Here is a 21662-nt window from a genome sequence, read left to right as displayed (position 1 = left end):
TTTAATTTGAGTGGAAAGAGAGAGGCTTGAATCAAATACTATTCCCATGTTTCTAGCTGTAGAAGCAGTGGTCTGGGACAGATTAATTTCCTCAGGCCACCAAAGACTAGGAGGAGGTAGACCACATGGACCAAAAACAAGAACTTCGGTTTTATCTGAATTTAATATGAGCAGTGCATTTTCACTCTATTTGTTCTTTTATATATTCAGTCACTTCCAATAGGGCAGTTTCAGTACTCATACTTTGTCGGAAGCCAGATTGCGAGTCGCGAAATAGGCCATTGGATTCTAGAAACGAATAGATCTGGCCATTTACCAATTTCTCCAAGATTTTGGCTGCTGCTGTTAAAAGAAAAATGGGACTAAAACTGGTCTAGATAGCCAGGTCTGTTGTAGGCTTCTTGAGGAAGGGCCTGTGAAAACAGTGTTTCCAGTCAGAGGGGAAAATAGCCAACCTCTAGGGAAGTGATCAGAACTTTATTGACTTAAGACTAGTCCTCAACCTTCCCCGCTGAAGCCATATCACCGAACTTCACTGACTACCAGTCAACAAAAGAATCACCTTCAAGCTCCTCCCTCACGCCTACAAAGCCCTCCACCATGCTGGACCAGCATACCTGAACCACAGCCTCTTATTCAAGATTCCTGCCAGACCCCTCCGCTCGACCGACTAGCCGTTGCCTCTATCCCTCGGATCCACAAGAGAAGAACCGGATGAAGATCTGTCTCCTACCTTGCTGCCAAGACCTGGAACACCTTGCTACTCCACCTCTGGCAATCCCTGTTGTTGACCCAATTCAAGAAGGATCTCAAGACCTGGCTCTTCGACTGAACCCAGACAGGTCAGTAGTCCCTTCCTTCCTCCTCCCCTCAGAGCCTTGAGACCCTCAAAAGTGAGTAGCTGCGCTATACAAAACTCTGATTGACTGATTGATTGAACGAACACCGGGTTGATGGTAGAGGCGATCAACTGTAAGATAAGAGGTCGGCACGGCTGGGGATCTTGATTTACATTTTTCAAATTTTTTCGGAGAAACGTCCTCCGAAATTGTAAGAAAATTAGAAAGTAGAGGACTTGGTTCTAGCCCAGAGCCTACTGGCATCTCTGGTGTTGTGCTTGTGGGAAAGGTTGCGTAAATATTCTGAATTTTATCATGAAATAATAATGGTAGATCATCACAAAGTTCCCATAAAGGACTGATTATACTATTAACCGCCTCAGGAGCTAGAAAAGAATGAACAATTTTTTTATACGTAACATGAAGTATTTGTAGCTGCCAAGATTCAAGAGCAAAAATACTCCCTCTGTACCTTACAGAAGATTTGTGAACATTTCTCAAAGCTTCTTTGTATTGAGACTTAGCTTTTGACAGTAGAATTTATTTTTTAATTGCTCCAAATGTTTGCAGAGGCTCTTCTCTTCCCTTAACGTGGAAGAGAACCACAGAGCTGAGGACTTGGTCCTTTTTGCTTCCTGAGGACTTAATGGACCCACTACATGCATAGGATGTGGAAGCAGGAAGTGTACATTGCATTGACCTGAGCTGTCATGTTGGGCTTGTAGTCTAGAATGATGCCTAGATTTCTTGCGTGATCTGTGGATGTTTGTACTAGCTCCAACTACCACCAAGTAGAGTTCCATGGGGAGACCTTGTTTCAGAAAAACAGTGCTTCCACCTTGCCAGAGTTGAACTGCAGGCAGTTGCTTCTCATCCAGTCTGCTACTATGGTTATGCAGTTGGTGAAGTAGATGCTGGGAGTGGTTGTTTTCTCCATAAAGTAGAAGAGGAGTTGGATGTCATCAGCATAGGAGACAATGGTGATGTCTTGTGGTTAGATGATGTTGGCGAGCAGTGTCATGTATATGTTGAAAAGGGTGGGGCTGAGGGACAACCCCTGTGGGACTCCGCATATTAACTTCTCGTTCTCTGATGTGAAGGGTGGCAGACTGACCCTTTGGGTTCTTCCCATGAGAAAGGAACAGATCCATTTGAGAGGGGATCATTGTATGCTAATCCTGTGGCGTCTTGTATTGAAGGTGTTATGGGAGACTGCATTGAAGGCTGCAGGAAGGTTGAGGAGGATGAGGGCCACTGTTTCTCCTCATTCCAGGATGAATTGAAAGTCATCAGTGGTTGCAATGAGTGGTGTTTGGGTCCTGTGCTTCTTTCTGAATCTTGATTGTTTGTCGTCTAAAAGATGGGGAAGTTCCAGATGGATTGTGAGCTGCTTGCTGATGACCTTCTCAATCACTTTGGCTGGATAGAGAAGCAGGGAGATTGGATATAGCTCAGCTCGGGTTGACTGTGGGTTTCTTGAGAAGGACATTGAATTGTTTGCAAGTTTCCAGGAAACTGGTGGATGTGATGGATGTGTTAATGATGTGGGTCAGGGTGATTCTTATTTGTGATGTATCCAGGTTGTAGATGTGGTGGAGGCATGGGTCCTTTGGGGCCCCAAAGTGGATGGTTGGCATGATGACCTCTGTGTCATTTCTATTGAGGGTTGTCTATTCGGTCATGTAGCTGTCATGGCTGTTTGTGGGTGGGCTAGCAATGTGTACTCTTGAATTGTTGCTGTGCAAAGTTGCTCTAGGTATATGTGATTTTTCTGTGGAAAACATTGGATAGGTTGTTGCAGAATTATGGGAGACAGTGATGTTGGGGACAGCAGCTGCGGCCAAGATGAAATCCTTAACGATCAAAAAGATCTCCTTGGAACTGTTCGAGCTTCCTTAGATGTGGTCCACTCGTGCTTTTTTTTGTGTCTCTTATTTGCTAGTGATAGTGCCTGAGTGCAGCCTTGTAGCTATTTCTGTCGGTGGTGTCATGGCTGGCTTTCCATTTACTTTCTAGCTCTTTGCAGTGTCGGTATTTGGTGTTGAAGGTCTTTTGCGTACCATCTGATATGCTTGTATGCTCTAGTATGCTTGTTGGGTGTGATGGATGTGAGAAAGTCCACGCAGTTCTTGATCCAGTCATTGATGTCCTTGTTGAGATTGTTTGTGGGGCTAGGTTGATCCGATGATGAGGGTGCTGAGTCAATCTGCTACGGTGTTTTTGCCCCATCTGCGGTTTGGAAAAGCTAAACCTGGTAAGGGTGTTGACTTGGTGTGTTGATTTCAAAGTGGATGATGCATTGGCGGTCGATATGAGCGGTGTGGTGGAGTTATGTGTGATGCTGTCGCTAGTGGTGAAATGGGGTCCCGTGTGGATCCTGCAGTTTTTGTTGGTTCTGGGTGAGTCCAATGTTGCCCAAGCTTTTGGGGAGTGCTGTGAAGTAGGGGTAATTTTGGTCTTCAAGGAGGAAGTTGAGATCACAGAAGAGAATGTAGTCTCTGGATGCTATGGTAAGTGGAGCAGCGAAGTTGATAATGCGGTTGGTAAAGGTGACTCATGGTCCGGGTGATCGGTAGGTGAGGGTTCCATTCAGAGTGAAGCTTTTTGAGATTTGCAGAGATGAAGTGCAGGTGGTCCATGAATGAGTGGCGTTGCCTGTGGATGTTGCGCATTTGATGGATTCCTTGTAGATAATAGCAAGTGCTCATCCTTGCTTGTGAAGGTGGACCTGTTGAGCGATCTTGTTGCCCACTGGGATTGCCGGGGTGATGTCAGGAACCGATAAGGGGTTGAGCCAGATCTCAGTGATAAAGAGTATGTTGAATCGCTACTCGGCAGGTCCCATATTTCAGTTGTGTGTTTGCTGAGTGGTTGTGTGCTGAGAAGCATGCATGCGAGTGAGTGGGTGTTGATGTGAGGGATTGCTGTGGCGTGTGGTGAATGGGTGGGGGTATAGGCATTGTTAGTGCTTGTGTGATGTGTGTTGGGAGAAGGTATTGTGGGTGTTGTTATTAGGGTTGGGGGTGTGGGGTTGTGTGCGCATTCATGTTACAGCTGCCATTAAGTAGGTCCTGGGAAGGGGAGAAGTGCAGGGTGCTGTGATGTCATTTTCTGTGCTGATGAGAAAATGAAGTCCTCTTGGTTGGCTTCTCCTTTTGATCACGCTTTTGGCGGGAAAACCAGTAATATCACTTTTCGTCCAGATGCATGATCGGAAATTCAGCGATGTACCTTTCTGTGTAGGTCGATGATGGGCGATCCAGTGATGTCCCTTCCGTTGTTGATGGAAAATGAAGTCCTCTTGCTTGGCTTCTTTTTTTTAAGAAGAGGTGACTTTATAATAGTTTGTCTTTTCACTTGTATGACTTTACTTTGAAGTTCAAAGGGCCTGATTCACAAAACTAATCTGAGACAAAATCCTAACTTTATGACTTTCGGTATTCACAAAGGGCATTTAGGAGTAGTAAAGTTAGGATTTTGTCTCCGTTAAACTTAAGTTTTACTTAAGTTACACTTAAGTCATTTTACCAAATGGCAGCATATTTTTTCTAATCCACAAAATTGTGTACTTGCATAAATAATATTGCAAACACAGAATCTTTCACATATCTAATTGTCCTTACAGTTGATATCTTGTCTGCCAGATATACATGTTTACGTTGCATCACTTTTGCAGTAATGAGAAAAAGTCACTGTACGAATAAACAAGTGAGAGTAAGTTATATAGTGAGAGAGCCAGAGAGAAAGGGGTGAGTGAGCTTAAGAGAGTCAACAGGAGGGATTGCCCCAGTTACTTACCGGTTTTCTTCATTATCCTTAGTCCAAAGACCTCGTCATAGTCATTTGCTCACAAGGTGAACCCACTTCGTTGATGGGGCCAAAAACAGGAAGTAGGAGTGGACTTGCCTTAATCCTACCCTATTTTTGGTATAATTAATGGCCAATCCGATTCTTCTTGACATACTAAGCCATCAGAGGCCAGTAGTATCTTGGAGGGTCATAATGATTTTGACAAGGACTTAGTACTGAGGATAATAAGGATTACTGGTAAGTAACTGGGGCGTTATCCCCATATCCTTCTCCCAGTCACTTACTCATGAGGAATACCGAAGCAAATACTGGCCTAAGAATCCAAAAAAACATACTTTTCCTCTAATAATAGAAAATGAAACAAATTCAAAGAATCTTCAAGTATTTAAAACTATTGCCAAATGTTTGTGACCAGAGGAATTGCTCAAACCCCCCCCCCCCCGAATCTGGTAGTGGTGCAAGAAAGTGTAAGGAGAAGTCCAAGTGCCTGCCCGGCAAATCTCTTCCTCAAGACCGGAACAAAAACAGGAAGAGGATTGTTGTTGGCCTTAACTCAAGAGTAACTGACTGGGATGAAGACATAGGACATAGAGATAATGAATGAGATCTATATAGAGTATGTTAAAAAGAGTGTGCGGGCAAGAGCAAGAAAGTGAGAAATACTAAGAGGATGAAAGAGACAGAAAATGAGAAGTTGAGTGATAGCAAGAAAGAGATCATGAGTTTTGCTGTTAGAGCGTAAAATTATGAGGGTGAATATGGCAAATAAATTATGAAGACCTAGTGAGGGATGGAAGGAGTATGGAGGTGAGAGGTAAAGACACAAATTAGGTAGTGGAACTCTGAAAGGAAGAGGGTATCGACTGAGGAATGCATTACGAAAAGGAAAACAGACTTCTGGCCTTCTATGGCATGATAACACATGGATCAGGCATTGGAAAACTGTGGTGCAGGATGCGATAAAAAGGCCTGCTTGCACAGTAATTTCTGAGCACTGCTAATGTCTTGGGGGGTTTTCTCGTTCTAAGGCCTCTTTACTAATGACCTGGTTAATTCCGATATGTACGTTAACTCATGTCAAAGTCAAAGTCATAGAATCTTATATAGCGCACAAATCACCGTTAGGTCTCATGACGCTCGCGGAAGATTCCCTATCTGAGAAATTAGGTCAGATTTAATTCAGAACAGCTAAGTCTTCAATTCTCTGCGAAAGCGCAGGTTATCTGAGATGGACGAGAGATAGAGTGGAAGCTTATTACAAAGATGAGGAGCAAGATGTGAAAAAGAGCAGCCTCCATTGCACACAGTGCGGACTCGCAGAGGGGTGAGGCGAAGTTTAGAGCTTTAGTACATTGCCTCCTTATAATCCAGGTTATCATTTTGAAGATGCATATACTGTCTTTTTGTCACTGCGCATATTCCAATCATGGGTTTTGTGATAAATATCGAAAGGTAAGACCGGCCGATATTTATCTGGGGGAAAAACGAATGGTTACATGCAAATTTTGTTGCTCCTGGCGTGTTACTCCACAAAAAGTCGCAGTTGGCTCTTATTTATTGCATCTCAGAAATTCCAACTTGGCCTTTCAGTTAGTATTGCCTCAGAGTACATTGCCTCCTTATACTCCAGGTTATAATTTTGAAGATGCATATATTGTCTTTTTGCACAGAAGCTGATAAACAATCCTGGTCTTTTATACAGTGTGGGTAAGGAGTGTCACTGTTACTGAGGTCCACACCTCAGCTGCACACTATATGCTCCGGTAAAGTAACTCCATAGATTTCTATTATGTTACATGTTTTTACCATTAAATATTCAGGGGTGTGTTTGCTAGGAAGTACTAAGAGTTGAGTAGTTTATGCACCTAACAGAAACCTGCTTATATGCTGCAAGGGATAGGTTTGTGTCTCGACAGGGGTAACTCAAACATTCATCTTTCTGAGTGCAATACAATCAGTGTCCTTGAGTTTAGTTAAGACCTAACATTAAGTGTAAAAAAAAAATATATATATATATATGTTTCCCGGTCTTTATGTGTGGCATTGACTAGTAAACAGCAGCAGCACACACACGTACACCCACACACACACACACACACACACATTGCATGCAGCATGTATCAAGTATCACAACCATGGAACCACGGGTTGGCGAGAGAGGAAGCAGTGACTGCACGACAGAATATGAGAGTTTCATTTCACCTCTCGACCCGGAGGCTCATGGAGCATTGACTCCGTTTGTTTCTAGCTTATACTCAGAAATACTGATAAAGTTTTAGAAAACCCATACCTGTACCAATTAGGTATTCTATTTTTTAACATCACTTGTATATATTTCTCTTCACATATTGATAGCAACAAAATGAGTGACTGAGGGATCATACTCTGTCCTGACGAAGAAGCATCTCAAGCTTTGAAACATGTTGACACTTAAAGGAGAATATGCACATTACTAGTGTGATCTCTCCGACTCACATTTTTTAACAATACCAGCCTATGACCAATAAAAAAATGTTGAATCCATACGGCCAGGTATTTTTTAACATCACCTTTTCATCCACCCCCTGACCCTTTTTCACTCACAACAGATACACCTCACATAGTACTTACAATAATAGAGTGCTCCAGCGTAGTCGACAGTCACAGCACGCCCCGTCCCGCAGCGGGGCGGGAAGACCCCGATGATGAAGCATGACACCAAGGGTCCTTTTGGTGTGTGAGGGGTATTTTAACAAACATTGCGTATGCCTTGCATTTCAAGACATACAATAAACCTCTTTGAGGTTGTAGGAAGGTGGCTACCTGACTATGGTTACCCCAGATTTTTTGCCTGTGTTTAGCTGGTTTTTTGACTTAGTTGACCTGGTTCCCTGCTAATCAGGGCCCCAGGCCATCTGCTCTCTCTGTAAAATGGATTCCATGTACCCTAGGTACATACCACAATTGGAAATGGACTCCTTGTCAGCCCCTGTATAATGCACTATAGGTGCCCAGGGCATAGGGGCCACCAAGGCCTACCAGGGGCTGCAGCATATCTTTTGCCACCCCTGGCTGGTTCTTAAATTGACACAACTGGCTGATCACTCAGCTGGGGTAAGGTGGTGTAATCACCCCTTGCTTAGATGTAGTATACCTATATCTAAACCTATATCTGGACACATATTAACCTGTGAGCCACTCCTATGGAAGGCCTCATCAATCCTGGAGGCAGAGTGCGTGGTTTCATGTGAGATGGAGCTCTAGCATGAGCTGAGCCTGTCTGCAGCTGTCGGGAACAACTCCCTAAGCTGTTTCAGGATAATGCCATACCATATACCCTTAAGTGCCTTATAATCCTCGCGGTTAAATAGCAACTTTGGTTTGGCTTTATCAAAACATGTCGTGTAAGGTGTCATACGATTTGGAATACCATCCCCTCGCCAGTTCTGGCGACGGGGATGGCATTCCACCCCTCTAGAGGGGTAAGACATGTTCCTTTACTAAATGCGGTTAATTTCTCCAAAGACCTTAAGATCCACAAAATGGATGCCTCTGCCACAGACAAATGTCTGGACCCCTGCAGTTGACCGAAACTCAGCAGATGGGGCCTGGACAAAGGGTTTCCTGTCACAGGAGGGTGTCACCACCCTCCAGACAGGAGATAGTGGATTGTAGCAGGGAGGTTTGAAAGAAACCAGACACTGCCTGGGGCGCACAAGGCTGCCCCTTGCATAATCCGGCCAAACCGGTTCTGGGGCACTCCAGCCCTCGTGCCAGGGCGGCCTGGATCAAAGGAAAGGGGTGTATCCACCCCCTTCCTGGGTCCCACCCATAGGGAGGGACCTAGCAGGTAATCACGCCCCCCAGATTGGAATAAGAGTGGGAGCAGTGCCAATGCACATCAGATTTCCTGGAAGAAACATTAGAAACGAAACTCTGGACCGTTGGACCTCCATCTAAACGTGGAAGCCCGAAGAATCTCCCTTGTGGTCAAGGAGTGACCACCCTGCAGCAGCAGGCACCATCCAGCCCTCGACGTCTACTTAGTTGCAGTTCCCGCCGGAACTCGAGCGACTGAGATCGACGAGATCAAGCTTGCCTGCCTTCCAACAGCCCGATCCACAGTCCCTGCAGAGCTGAGACCCGTGGAGGCGACCGGAAGCGTGGGGCACGCCATCTTGAATTGACCACGAGACGCTGACCGTGCAGCCCACGAGTGACCCTCGAAGCTGTGCACCGGGGTTTGAGAAGCCCTGCTCTTGAGCGGAAGTTCGGCCCTCCACACTCGACGAGTGCTGCGTGGGGCCCTTTGGCTCTATTTGGCTCAACGCGTTGGCCCGGTCACTTGCCAGCTGGCTAGTGGGCCCTGTGCCGACGAACTAACTAAGAAGACTCGTGAATCTGGTTGCTCCAGATCCACACCAGCTCCCCTGAAAAGGAGCCCCGACTCTGACCTTCCTGGTCCGAGTGAGAAGCAATCTTCCGACCCCGCGTGGATTGCTCTTGCCAAGGCTTGTTTGCTCCAAACTTGAAGCCGACTGCACCGACGGTGAGAGCCTGCGTGGGACAGATCGTGACCTGCTCCTGGACGTCGCAGATGCCCCAGAGCCCACGTGACAGCAGAGAGAAGCTCCTCAATGACCACCTGATTGCGCCCGACATTGCCTGGTTCCGTCCTGGTTTCACCCTGGTCACTGCTGAGTGACCCAGACTCTGTCCCCTCTGCTTTCAGGTATTCTACAACTTGAGTCCACCCTTGGACTCCACCGGACACTTCATCTTTAACCTGCCTGCAGCCCTTTCAGCTTCAAGCACCAAGAGCCTGCGTGTCAAAACCCGACGCCACTTCGACCCTGTGCACCCACTTCCTGTGGGTGAGGTAACTTTGCTCCGCCGGTGTTCCCACACTGGTGCACATCTCTAGGGTCTGTGTGTTAAGTTTTGTTCCTCTAGGTCCAGCGGAAGTGTCCTTAAACTTTAACTCTATGACTTTTACGCACCATTGGTTAACATTGGTGCATGCGTGCGCTTTCCGCACATCTCCCGAATCCCGAGGGCCATTCCCGACTTCAGCATTGCTTGTCCTGACTTCTCCCAGCGATTCCCTAGGCCCTAGGCCTAACCACTGTTCGAGTGGCCTCTCTTATACCACTTGTTTAGTATATGGTTTGAGTGGCCACCCGCCCTCATCCATAATTGTGCAACTTGTATGTTTAAACAGTGCTTTTGATTTAACGCTTGTACCCCTGTATTCATAAAGAATACTGGGGATTGTTTTTAGTAATAAACACATATATTTTTATAATATATACTTGTGTGGTGTCCTTTCATTTGGTATTACAGGATTGTAGGTGGTAAAACAGCTCGCTTAACACGACCTCTTAAGTTAAGCCTTTAGGCTGCTTAGTCCATGCTACCCCTAGGATAGCTTGTCTAATAAGGTTGACTTACAACCAGACACCATAAGGGATTGTTTGGTCAGGTAGTAGGTGGTTCCAGAATTGGAAACATCCCCCACCAGGCCAACTTCTCACATTGGTGAGCAGCGGTGCGGATTTGAGCTTGCTGTTGTTTTACCATTGCAATCTTTATATCAAATTGAAAGATCACATCAAGTACCTCTAGGTACATATAAATCAAAAGCTTAGCATATTAAGTTCTACTGAACTTAGTAGTTGTAGGTTGAAGGGAGTAGCACACCCTGACTACAACTCACTAGTAAGGTACAGTAGGAAAACACTTAGTGTAGGTAGGTGCATCACTTACACCACACTAGAGTCATGTCTGACACAGGAAAAGCCTCAGGGTCTACTCCTGTGACAGTTGACCTTACCCAGGCAACTTCCAGCTATGACAAGCTAACCCGAAAGGACTTGGTTGCCTTGTGCAAATCAAGAGGGTTAAAAAGGGGCAGAAGCCCCACCTGTCCAATCCTGATAGCCATTCTAGAACAGGATGACTTAGAAAGGGCGAAAGGAATTCCCCTAAGGTCAGGAGATGGAGAGAACCCAGCTGTAACTGGTACCCCTCAGGAGGAAGAAGGAGAAGAGGTGGATGAGGACTCAGAGATTGAGGACACAGAAGACCAGGGTCAGGAGGGTAGCCAGGTTGGATTTGCCAGGCTTAGCCAGGCCAATTTAAACCTACTGGGAAATGGAGAGGGCCAGCACCTCCCCAGATCCCACAGTCTTATTCTCCCAGGCAACAGAAGAGTGAGATCTCCCTCAGGGGACTCTCATATTTCTAGTGCCTCCAGAGAATCTGAGAGAGGTATGACTGCCTCTCAAAAGACTGAGCATAGGGCCAGAATGAGGGCTGTCAGACTCCAGATAGAGAGAGAGGAGGTAGCCCTGAGTCAAGCTAGACTTACCTTAGCTCAAGCTAAACTTGCCTTGGCAAGAGAGCAAAAATTGTGTGGCTTAGATGCCACTGGTGGCAGCAATATTCCTAAAGAGAAACCCAGGTCCTATGATAGTAGAAACCTGACAAAGATTGTGCCCCCCTACAAGGAAGGGGATGACATCCACAAGTGGATAACTGCTCTTGAGAGAGCCTGCATGGTACAGCAGGTTCCTGAGGAACAGTGGGCAGCAATCTTATGGTACTCCTTTTCAGAGAAAGGGAGAGATAAGCTCCTCACTGTTAGACATGAGGATGCAAACAATTACAAAGTCCTGAAGAGTGTTCTGATAGATGGGTTTGGCTTAACCACTGAACAGTACAGGTTGAAGTTCAGAGACACCCAGAAGACACAGACTCAGGACTGGACTGATTTTGTTGATTGTGCAACTAAGGCTCTGGAGGGTTGGCTACATGGCAGCAAAGTACATGACTTTACAGGATTGTATAATTTGATTATGAGGGAGCAGATCCTAAGTAATTGTCAGAACCAGCTCTTACACCAGCACCTGGTGGACTCTGATCTGACCTCTCCCCAAGAATTGGGAAAGAAGGCAGACAAGTGGGTCAGAACCAGGATTAGGCCTAAGAATCAGGACAGTAACCAGAAGAAGGAGTCTACCAAGCCTCAAGATAAGGGTGGGGATAAAAATAAAGAAAAGACTTCCCCAGGGCCCCAAAACTCCAAGAATGGGGGTGGGTCCCAAGACACTTCTTCAACTGAGAAAAAGCCTTATTGTTATACCTGTAAACAGGTTGGGCATTACAAAACAGACAACTGTTGTCCCAAGAATAACAATAAAGAAAATATACCTCCAAAGCCAGCTTCAACACCTCCTGTTACTGTCAGCAGTAATCCCCCAGGAAGTGGAAGCACACCCAGGAATCTGGGTGGGTTTACTGTTGGAGCTCAGGTGGACCCTGGCCTATCCAGGTCCCCATCACCCAATGATCTTGTTTATGAGACTGGCATGGGGTTTGCCAACTTCTCTGCTTGCCCAAATACTTTGAGCAAGTATAGACAAGAACCCATCATCAATGGTTTGAAAGTTGAAGCTTTTAGAGACACAGGGGCTAGCATCACCATGGTGGCTGATGGCATAGTCCCCTCTAAGCAACTTTTACCTGGTGCCACATACCAGGTTACAAACATTGATGGAATCCAAACAAATCATCCCATGGCAGTAGTAAGTCTCAGCTGGGGAGGTGTCATTGGCCCAAAGAGAGTGGCAGTGTCACCAAACTTGCCTGTAGACTGCCTACTTGGTAATGATTTGGAGATCTCAGCCTGGGCTGAGGTTGAACAGGAAACCCATTCTAGAATGGTAAATTCCAATGGAAAGGTTAGTGGGGCTGTAATGGCTACAGCCCCAATGCAAGATGTCCTTCCTGGAAAGGTTGGTAGGGCTGAGAAACTCTCTGCCCCATCTTTAGCCAAAGCTCTTCCTGAACAGAATAGCAAAGCTGTTATGGTAACAGCAGAAACCCAAACTGAGTCTCCTCCTGAAAAGGTTGGTGGGGCTGTGATGGCCACAGCCCAAACTCAAACTGAGATGTGTGTTGTGAAACCTGAAATGATGGATAACTCCACACAAACTGAGAGCATGGAGGAGGAAGATAAATCTCCCCCTCACCAGACTTTAGGACAGGATCAGCCTCCTCAGGGAACTGATCTTACCCCTGATGAAGGAACTGCCCCAGAGGTTGTTAGGCCTGGCCTGACAGAGCCTCTGATGGCGGTGGACCCTTCTCAGGTGGGACCCAGTCTGGAGCAGGTAACCTGCCCCTCTCTCCCTTGCCTTAGCCAGCCCAGGGCTGCAGAGGACAAGAAGGACAGTGAGACCCAGAGGGACCCCTGTCAAATAAAGCACCCCCATCAAAAGATTAGGTGCACCAAAACTAGTAGCCCTAGTAAGGTGAAAACTTTAAATACTCCTGAGGGAGCCCCCTTAAAAACAGTTAGGGACCTCCCACAGATGGATTCTGTTGGGCACAGCCAAACCTGGGACCCAAGGGGCCCAAACCTGAACTGTCCCTCCAGCAAACCAAACAGAGGGACCCAGCCTCCAGCTTTAGGTAGCCAGAGGTTGACCCTGAGAGCACAGTGCAACTCAGTTAAAGAAAGAAAGGCACACATGGTGGAAGATAATTGGAGGAAGCCAAGCCCTAACTTAGTAGAGCCTCACTTCAATACTCCATATCCAAACCAGCCTTTAACTTTGCATAAACACACCCAAGGTAGTGATTCCCTATGGTGGAGACCCTCTAATACCCAAAGGGTGAGGGACTGCTTAGTGGACCATGAGACAGGGGGTACCCATGCTAGTGCAGGTACTTCCTTATATGGCCACTCAGGCAATATAGGCTTACCTGGCCAAGGATAGCCTTATCTCCTTTCGTTTGGGGGGGGGTTATGTAGGAAGGTGGCTACCTGACTATGGTTACCCCAGATTTTTTGCCTGTGTTTAGCTGGTTTTTTGACTTAGTTGACCTGGTTCCCTGCTAATCAGGGCCCCAGGCCATCTGCTCTCTCTGTAAAATGGATTCCATGTACCCTAGGTACATACCACAATTGGAAATGGACTCCTTGTCAGCCCCTGTATAATGCACTATAGGTGCCCAGGGCATAGGGGCCACCAAGGCCTACCAGGGGCTGCAGCATATCTTTTGCCACCCCTGGCTGGTTCTTAAATTGACACAACTGGCTGATCACTCAGCTGGGGTAAGGTGGTGTAATCACCCCTTGCTTAGATGTAGTATACCTATATCTAAACCTATATCTGGACACATATTAACCTGTGAGCCACTCCTATGGAAGGCCTCATCAATCCTGGAGGCAGAGTGCGTGGTTTCATGTGAGATGGAGCTCTAGCATGAGCTGAGCCTGTCTGCAGCTGTCGGGAACAACTCCCTAAGCTGTTTCAGGATAATGCCATACCATATACCCTTAAGTGCCTTATAATCCTCGCGGTTAAATAGCAACTTTGGTTTGGCTTTATCAAAACATGTCGTGTAAGGTGTCATACGATTTGGAATACCATCCCCTTGCCAGTTCTGGCGACGGGGATGGCATTCCACCCCTCTAGAGGGGTAAGACATGTTCCTTTACTAAATGCGGTTAATTTCTCCAAAGACCTTAAGATCCACAAAATGGATGCCTCTGCCACAGACAAATGTCTGGACCCCTGCAGTTGACCGAAACTCAGCAGATGGGGCCTGGACAAAGGGTTTCCTGTCACAGGAGGGTGTCACCACCCTCCAGACAGGAGATAGTGGATTGTAGCAGGGAGGTTTGAAAGAAACCAGACACTGCCTGGGGCGCACAAGGCTGCCCCTTGCATAATCCGGCCAAACCGGTTCTGGGGCACTCCAGCCCTCGTGCCAGGGCGGCCTGGATCAAAGGAAAGGGGTGTATCCACCCCCTTCCTGGGTCCCACCCATAGGGAGGGACCTAGCAGGTAATCACGCCCCCCAGATTGGAATAAGAGTGGGAGCAGTGCCAATGCACATCAGATTTCCTGGAAGAAACATTAGAAACGAAACTCTGGACCCTTGGACCTCCATCTAAACGTGGAAGCCCGAAGAATCTCCCTTGTGGTCAAGGAGTGACCACCCTGCAGCAGCAGGCACCATCCAGCCCTTGACGTCTACTTAGTTGCAGTTCCCGCCGGAACTCGAGCGACTGAGATCAACGAGATCAAGCTTGCCTGCCTTCCAACAGCCCGATCCACAGTCCCTGCAGAGCTGAGACCCGTGGAGGCGACCGGAAGCGTGGGGCACGCCATCTTGAATTGACCACGAGACGCTGACCGTGCAGCCCACGAGTGACCCTCGAAGCTGTCCACCGGGGTTTTAGAAGCCCCCACCCTGAGCTGCTCTTGAGCCGAAGTTCAGCCCTCCACACTCGACGAGTGCTGCGTGGGGCCCTTTGGCTCTATTTGGCTCAACGCGTTGGCCCGGTCACTTGCCAGCTGGCTAGTGGGCCCTGTGCCGACGAACTAACTAAGAAGACTCGTGAATCTGGTTGCTCCAGATCCACACCAGCTCCCCTGAAAAGGAGCCCCGACTCTGACCTTCCTGGTCCGAGTGAGAAGCAATCTTCCGACCCCGCGTGGATTGCTCTTGCCAAGGCTTGTTTGCTCCAAACTTGAAGCCGACTGCACCGACAGTGAGAGCCTGCGTGGGACAGATCGTGACCTGCTCCTGGACGTCGCAGATGCCCCAGAGCCCACGTGACAGCGGAGAGAAGCTCCTCGACGACCACCTGATTGCGCCCGACATTGCCTGGTTCCGTCCTGGTTCCACCCTGGTCACTGCTGAGTGACCCAGACTCTGTCCCCTCTGCTTTCAGGTATTCTACAACTTGAGTCCACCCTTGGACTCCACCGGACACTTCATCTTTAACCCGCCTGCAGCCCTTTCAGCTTCAAGCACCAAGAGCCTGCGTGTCAAAACCCGACGCCACTTCGACCCTGTGCACCCACTTCCTGTGGGTGAGGTAACTTTGCTCCGCCGGTGTTCCCACACTGGTGCACATCTCTAGGGTCTGTGTGTTAAGTTTTGTTCCTCTAGGTCCAGCGGAAGTGTCCTTAAACTTTAACTCTATGACTTTTACGCACCATTGGTTAACATTGGTGCATGCGTGCGCTTTCCGCACATCTCCCGAATCCCGAGGGCCATTCCCGACTTCAGCATTGCTTGTCCTGACTGCTCCCAGCGATTCCCTAGGCCCTAGGCCTAACCACTGTTCGAGTGGCCTCTCTTATACCACTTGTTTAGTATATGGTTTGAGTGGCCACCCGCCCTCATCCATAATTGTGCAACTTGTATGTTTAAACAGTGCTTTTGATTTAACGCTTGTACCCCTGTATTCATAAAGAATACTGGGGATTGTTTTTAGTAATAAACACATATATTTTTATAATATATACTTGTGTGGTGTCCTTTCATTTGGTATTACAGGATTGTAGGTGGTAAAACAGCTTGCTTAACACGACCTCTTAAGTTAAGCCTTTAGGCTGCTTAGTCCATGCTTCCCCTAGGATAGCTTGTCTAATAAGGTTGACTTACAACCAGACACCATAAGGGATTGTTTGGTCAGGTAGTAGGTGGTTCCAGAATTGGAAACATCCCCTACCAGGCCAACTTCTCACAGAGGTGGATCCTTTTGTTTCATAAACTTTGTTTGGAGGATGCATCCACCTTAGTACTCTTAGGAGCACTACCTCTGCACTCCCTAATCTTTGATTTTGATTACCCTATTAAGCATGTATCGAGTAGCCATCTTCCTTGCCTAGAACAGAAAACGTGCATACTTTGCAGAAAATCCAGTGGTCTTTGACATGTAGAGGCATGTCCTTCCTTTTAATTACCTACTGGCGGTCGCCAGTAGGTAGTTTTAGTTGGGACTTATCATGCATAGGAAATCTGCAACATTCTATTCCCAATAACTTTGGCGCCGATTGATGAATCGGCGCACAATTTTCGAAACGTTTGGCCAGCTCAGTTCTGTTCCTTCCCTGAAAGTTTAGGGGTGATTGGTCAAGCGGGGGCCGAGAAAAAAGGGGGGTCCCAAACGTGTTTTCCCCATGCAATTTGCCATAGGACCTTTAGCCACAGCTACAGCACGAATGGCTGAACGGAATTCCACAAAATTTGGCAAAGAGAGATAGTCCTCAGTTCAGACTCCTGCCTTTTGCTTATTTGCTGTAAGTCTGTTCAGTAGTTTCTAAGAAAATGACATTTAAAAGTACATATATATCTATGGGCTTGGACGGTCCACGTACCCTACGCAGAGCCTGCACGCACCCTGCCGTGCATGAGCTGCTTTTTAATTGGCTGTCAACACTCCAAATCAGGAAGTGTTGGCAGCCATCTTGTGCCTCGGTAGAACCGGGGCACAAGAAACCAAACAAAAAACACGAAAAACGTGAAAAGGGGCAGGGTAGACACACCCTGACCCCCTAGGCCTGCTCAGGGGTCCCCACAAGGACCCCAGGGCCAAAAATATTTTATTTTTTAAATCGTGGGATGCGCGTAGGATTCGCGCATCCTAGCGATACGAAAAAAAAGAAACGCGGTCTCCCGCGGTAAATATGTTCATTTGCCCCTGCGGCTCTAATTTAATATATGCGGGGGGCTCACGGGGCCTCCCTGCAGCCCCGGGGACCGCCAGCCCCTGGGCTTCTTAAAAATGGGTGGGGGGCTCTCAGGCCCCCCCAGCCCCGGGGACCCACCGGGGCTTTAAAATGTTAACTGGGGGGGCTCTGAGGCCCCCCCAGCCCTGGGGACCGCCACCCGGAGCTCGATTTTAATGTATGCGGGGGGCTCTTGGGCCCCCACAGCCCCGGGGACCGCCACCTCCTGGGGCTATTTTGAAATGGGTGGGGGGCTCACAGGCCCTCACAGCCCCGGGGACCACCATCCGCTGGGGCAAGAATTTTTATGTATGCGGGGGGCTCACAGGCTCCTCCCGCAGCCCCGGGGACCGCCCTCCCCGGGGGTTTAAACAAATGGGTGGGTGTGCTCTCAGGCTCCCCATCCCCGGGGACCACCACCCCCTGGGGCTTAAGAAAATTGGGTGGGGGGCTCTGAGACCTCCCCAGCCCTGGGGACCGCCACCCCCGGGGCTTTAAACAAATGGGTGGGGGGGCTCTCAGGCCCCCCAACCCCGGGGACGGCCACCCCCCGGGGCTTAAGAAAATTGGGTGGGGGGCTCTGAGGCCCCCCCAGCCCCGGAGACAGACACCCCCCGGGGCAAGAATTTAATGTGTGCGGGGGGGCTCACGGGGTCCTCCCGCAGCCCCGGGGACCGCCACCCCCCCGGGGCTTTAAAAAAATGGGTGGGGTGCTCTCAGGCCCCCCCCAGCCCCAGAGACCGCCACCCCCCGGGGCCTAAGAAAATTGGGTGAGGGGGCTCTGAGGCCTCCCCAGCCCTGGGGACCGCCACCCCCCGGGGCTTCTCAAAAATGTGGGAGGGGGCCGTGCGGCCCCCCTTCTGGAGCCTTGTACAGGCCCCGGGGACCGCCACCCCCCCGGGCCGGCTCCTGCAGTGTCCCAGGGTGCCCACGCTCGGGACACCGCTGTTTGCAATGGCAGGGCCACCCCCCGGGGCTTTAAACAAATGGGTGGGGGGGCTCTCAGGCCCCCCAACCCCGGGGACGGCCACCCCCCGGGGCTTAAGAAAATTGGGTGGGGGGCTCTGAGGCCCCCCCAGCCCCGGAGACAGCCACCCCCCGGGGCAAGAATTGAATGTGTGCGGGGGGGCTAACGGGGTCCTCCCGCAGCCCCGGGGACCGCCACCCCCCCGGGGCTTTAAAAAAATGGGTGGGGTGCTCTCAGGCCCCCCCCAGCCCCAGAGACCGCCACCCCCCGGGGCTTAAGAAAATTGGGTGGGGGGGGCTCTGAGGCCTCCCCAGCCCTGGGGACCGCCACCCCCCTGGGCTTCTCAAAAATGTGGGAGGGGGGCCGTGCGGCCCCCCTTCTGGAGCCTTGTACAGGCCCCGGGGACCGCCACCCCCCCGGGCCGGCTCCTGCAGTGTCCCAGGGTGCCCACCCTCGGGACACCGCTGTTTGCAATGGCAGGGCGGGCCCCTTCCCGATTTTATTTATAAACTAAAAATTGGGGGTAGTCCCTGGGGGACGGGGCTACCAGGGCTAAAAAAATGTGAAAAAGAAGGGGGGCTATACAGCCCCCCCTACTTTAAAAAAAAACTGCATTCGCGGCCTGGTTTCACTTGGAAATTCTTCTAAATGTGGAGTTTTGAAACTTTAAAATATTCACCTAAAATCAGACGAACAACGAATCCCGATGTACTCACTTGTTATCAGGAGATACCTCAGCGGTACATCTTTGAGCCCAGTACTGATCCTGAAAAGTAATTCTAACCATACTTACCAGTAACTTGAATTTCCTTCCATAGGCTAACATTGACTGGTTTCACTTGGAAATTCTTCTAAGTGTGGAGTTTTTGAACTTTATAAAATTCCTATAAAATCAGCAGAAGTACGAATTCCGATTTACTCACCTGTTATCAGGAGAGAACCCAGTGCGGCATCTTTTAGCCCTGTACTGACCTTGAAAAGTAATTCTAAGCGAACTGACCAGTAACTTGTAACTTCCAATAGTAACTTTCCTTCCATAGGAATCCATTGTGTGGTTTTCAGCAGAAAAGTTTGTGTTCATTTTTGAAACGTACAAATATTCCTCTAAAATCAGCTGAACTACGAATTCCGAATTACTCAACTGTTATCAGGAGAGAACCCAGTGTGGCATCTTTTATCCCAGCACTGACCCTGAAAAGTAATTCTAAGCGTACTTACCAGTAACTTGTATTTCCTTCCAAAGGAATCCATTGTGTGGTTTTCAGCAGAAAAGTTTTTAAGTGTTGATTTTTTTAAACATACAAATATTCCTGTAAAATCAGCATTTGCAAAGGCAGTAGAACAGGGATATAACTGAGCGTGTTTTTCATTGAATGGCAAGTTTGTGTGCGATATCCTGAAAGTTTAAGGCTGTGAATGAAAGAATAAGTAAATGTCCATGCACTTGGGCTTTCATCTATCCATAGATCTGCAATTTAATGCACAAGCACTATTTCATTTGAAAGTCAGACATATTGGCTTTGCCAATTCTTCCTATTTTTTAAATATTTTTATTTCAGAATTTAGACATGGACAGTGATAGTTATGGACAAGGGATCAATTACATATCATGTATTTACGGTCCATACATGTTACAAAATATCCGATATAGTAGTAAGTCTCTTTTTGTTTTGGTTCCCTTCTGTTTACAGCAACTCCCCCCTCCCGCTAACTTCCCCGGCACTTATACATTTCAAGTCACAAACCTCTCGTAATGTGTCCGCAGTATCTGTAATGACATATAGCCTTAATTTCTAATAATTCCCTTCCACTTCCATTTCACTCCCCAAATTAACAGATCAAAGTAGCGTTATTATTGTTTTTTCCGTTTGTTCTTTCTTTCTTTCTGCACCTGGGTGCGCGGCCTCAGTTGCCCCCATATGAGATCATTGGGGTGAGGGGGCGGGAAGGATGGGGGGGGTGCAGGATGAAAACATCTATTGCGCTAGGTATGCATCTCCTCACCGTTGTCTTCACCAACTGATTGAGGCGCGCTAACATCAGTATGCCAAATCTTCCTAAAGTGCATGTTTATAGTATAGTAAATTAAATTGGTGGCAAAATAGAGCAGAATGATAAGTTTCAATGTGAGATGGGGGCCAAGGAGTAAACTGTATCTTTTCGAGCTCTGAAAGGCAGGGCTCAGTGCCACAATAAGTCACTGGACAGGATCTTCACTCAGCCCCACCCTCTTCAACGTCTACATGAGACCTCTCGCAGCCATCGCACGCCAACACAACCTCAACATCATCTCCTACGCCGACGACACCCAGCTGATCCTCTCCCTCACCAGAGACCCCGACACCGCCAGAACCAGCTTCCACGAAGGGATGAAAGACGTTACCGAGTGGATGAAGAACAGCCGCTTGAAACTGAACTCAGACAAGACGGAAGTCCTCATCCTCGGACCATCACCCTCCGCCTGGGACGACTCCTGGTGCCCCCCAGCCCTAGGCACCGCCCCCAAGCCGACAGACCACGCACGCAACCTGGGCTTCATCCTGGACTCCTCCCTCTCCATGACCAGACAAGTCAACGCCGTCTCCTCTTCATGCTTTCACACCCTCCGTATGCTCCGCAAGATCTTCCGATGGATCCCGATCGAAACCAGGAAGACGGTCACCCAGGCCCTCGTCACCAGCCGGCTGGACTACGGAAACACCCTCTACGCCGGAACCACAGTCAAGCTACAGAAAAGACTACAACGCATCCAGAACGCCTTCGCCCGACTCATCCTAGACATCCCTCGACGCAGCCACATCTCCGGACACCTGAGGAACCTGCACTGGCTCCCCGTCAACAAGAGGATCCCGTTCAGGCTCCTCACCCACACACACAAGTCTCTCCATAACCTGGGCCTCAAGTACCTCAACGACCGCCTGACCTTCCACACGCCCACCCGCCAGCTACGATCCGCTAGCCTCGCCCTCGCCGCCGTACCACGCATCCGAAGAGCCACCGCCGGAGGCAGATCCTTCTCCTACCTGGCGGCCAAGACATGGAACTCCCTCCCCATCCACCTTCGGCTGACCCAGGACCATCTCACCTTCAGGAAACTACTCAAGACCTGGCTGTTCGAGCAGTAGCGCCCCCCTCCCCCCAAGCGCCTTGAGACCCCTCCGGGTGAGTAGCGCACTATACAATTGTTATGATTGATTGATTGATTGATTGACAGTGCGGTTCTGAGATCAGTAGGAATTGGAAGACAGTACGCCGGAACAAAATATCATACGAGTGAAAAGTAGTGCCATTGAAAATCAAAGTCCCAAAAAGAAACTAGGAGTAAAGTATTTAAGTCGGATAGTGGGGCACATGAGTAAAAGCTAATTGAAGGTGAATGCTGATGGTCTGAGGAGCAAAATGGTATTTAAGGCCAAGGCATAACAAAGGGCCCAGTGGACCTGTGGTGCAAGGTGGAGGGGCATGCTCGTATATGTCACTTCACCAAAATACCAGGGGAAGCAGAAGTGACGTCATAGGTTAAGTTAACCC

At 48.6% G+C, this 21662-nt stretch overlaps 1 protein-coding gene across 2 annotated transcripts in view; it reads left to right on the top strand.

Moving 5' to 3' along the window:
* The window catches only part of LOC144770342 (histo-blood group ABO system transferase-like), a 652215-nt gene that overhangs the window by 39648 nt on the left and 590905 nt on the right, over positions 1-21662 (top strand). The gene's annotated exons all lie outside the window — the stretch shown is intronic.

This window comes from Lissotriton helveticus, chromosome 7, assembly GCF_964261635.1.
Source record: "Lissotriton helveticus chromosome 7, aLisHel1.1, whole genome shotgun sequence".
NCBI lineage: Eukaryota > Metazoa > Chordata > Amphibia > Caudata > Salamandridae > Lissotriton > Lissotriton helveticus.
The sequence above is the reverse complement of the archived record's forward strand: the minus strand, read 5'-3'. Positions and strand labels throughout refer to the sequence as shown.